This window comes from Sorex fumeus, unplaced genomic scaffold, assembly GCF_029834395.1.
Source record: "Sorex fumeus unplaced genomic scaffold, SorFum_2.1 ptg000058l, whole genome shotgun sequence".
NCBI classification, from domain to species: domain Eukaryota; kingdom Metazoa; phylum Chordata; class Mammalia; order Eulipotyphla; family Soricidae; genus Sorex; species Sorex fumeus.
In genome coordinates, this window is record NW_026606115.1 from 17,346,774 (window position 1) to 17,349,436 (window position 2,663).

Below are 2,663 nucleotides of genomic sequence, written 5' to 3' on the forward strand. Positions count from 1 at the left end.
TGAGACTCTGATTCACACAGGACTTAGAAAACTCTAAGGCATAGGTTAAGGAAATGACTTGTATTTAGTCAAATTTGGGTTCAAGTCCTGACTATTCATATGATCATCATTCTCTCAATGCTATATATTATTTGGGACATGAGGAAGTAATATTAGACAATTCATATTAGGTTCTACTTACATGGAATGTATGTTCTAGTAGGGGAAATCAATATGTTTAATATTAAAATGTACTAGTGGGCCATTAAAATAGTATGGGGTCAAAGTGCTTAAATTACATGGGGTCTACCACTGCGATTAGATACAGTCCCTCAAACACAACCAGCAGTGACCCCTAAGTACAGAGCCAGGAGTAAAGCTTGACATAGGAGTAAGTCCTGAGTCAGTAGTAAGCACGGAGTGTGTGAAACACACACACACACACACACACACACACACACACACACACACAAAGGCAAATTCTAACTCCAATGGATACCTGATTTCACACAGGTATGTGTCTGGGGTCTATTTCTAGTCCCATATAAGGAAACTCTCTTAAACTGTGTAACTGGAATTTCAACCAACAAGGGAATATCTGAGTCACAGTTCCCTAACAAGCTATCAAATGGACTATTTGTATTTTAGTCAGGTACGGACCTGACTTAAAAGGGTACTATTTTAAGTTGAGTTTGTATTCCATGTGACTCGTGACACAATGAAATGATATGATTAAGTCACTGTATATTTATTTGGTTGAGAGAAGTGTAGCTGTGAGTTAAGTTCCCTAAGGCAACACTGCTTATTGTCTTACATGAATTATTAACTTTTCCCCCTTTTTTAAATAGGGAGAAGTTAAGTCTTATGGAAAGCCATGCTGGGGCCAACAGTGCGGCGTGAGCTGTAACTGCTTTCCTGAGAAAGGAGTGAGAGTAAGTTGCTTGTTTCACTGTTGAAAGACAAATAGTTACAGAAGCTGTTACCTGAAGTGTGTGTGTTTTCTTTAGAATTAAAGTGCTTAAAATTAATCTTATGACCTCATGGAACAAAGAAAAGCACTGAGGACCAGCTGGAAGGAGCTTTGTTAACTAATGATAGAAAGAACTATATTGGTGAAAGTCTCTGAGAAATCAGGAAGAGGTTTTCTTAATTGATTTAATGCCAGAATTTCCTCAAGGTTTCATCTGGAACATTTCAAAAGCCAATTAGGTTGTGCAGAACCAGATTATGTATGTTTGTAAACAGGCACACATTTTCACAACTCATTTGTACCCATTTGGTTCTTCCCTACTATTCCAGAGAACCATATATCTACAGATAGGGGGTGGTACTTGTTCAAAATCAGGAATACAAGGTTCTGTAAGGGCCAGAGGGCAGAGAGCTTGCCTTGCACATGGCCGTCCTAGGTTCATTCCCCAGCATTTCATACTGTCCCTTGGACATTGGCAGGAGTGATTCCTCTATGCAGAACCAGGAGTTTGTCCTGAGTACTGTTGGAAGTGGCCCCCCAAACAAGCAAAAAGAATGTTTTATAGATAGTGCATTGAAAGGTAAGATTTGTTTAGACACATCATTTGATATAGTCAACAAATTATATGCACAATTAAAATTGCTGTGCAAGTTGCAATGAAACAGGGCATTTGGCACAACACATTCATCAACTCTTGTATATGCATGTGAATTATATGCATCTTGTATATGTATGTGAAAAATAAAATTGTTTTCTCTCAAATTTTCACCGAATAAGCCTGTATCTTTAACAGCAAAACTTAGAAAATTATTTAAGCAGATTCAATCTATAAAAGTAAAAAGTAAAATGTAATTTACTTTCAGAATTTATGACTACCTAGTAAAATTCAGATCTTTTGACTTTCACCATTGTACTGTACTCTCATTACACTCCCCAAAAACTAAAGATCTTACACTGTCAAAAGAAGGTAGAACAAATAGGTCAACCAAACCCTCAAAAACATAGTCAAGCAAGGAACAGAATGACCACTCCATCTTCTTTTTTATTATCTTCCATTTGCAGTAAAGTGAAATGTCAAAGTATGCCAGAATTTGAGAGATAATAAAAAGCCATCTTCCCATCAAAAGGACCCAATCCCATTATACATTAAAGGCACAGACTTAGAAAATCATAAAATATCAGAAAAAGAAGGGAACTTGGTGAGCTACTCATATCCACTGATTGTACAAAGAAAAACAAACTCTGAGAAGGAAAATGAGTTCCCGGGGTCACGTAGCAAATTTATGACAGATCTAAGCTATTACTTGGGCTCTTTGATTTCTTGCCTAGTTGCTTTAGAGATGTTATGTACACTTCAGCTGCCAAGTCTCATGCTGTTGCTTCAGATCTATCAGTAAAAAAAAAATCTACATTACATATATGAAGTATATTATGAAAAAACATTCAGATAATTGAGACAAAATAATACTCCCTTCATGTTCTTTCAGGCCATTTGACCTCTTCCTTTCCATAATCAGAAATATGCACAGTGGTATTCAAAATATAAGTATATGTGATGTGCTTTGTGGTTTTATTTGAGTAACTTATTATGTCCTAATGACCTATAGTATAATACAACCAACCCCCTTTTGATGAACACTTTGTTTCCAAACTTTTGCTATCATAAAAATGGTGGTACTGCAGTATAAATCCCTGAATATAACCCCTGGGTACT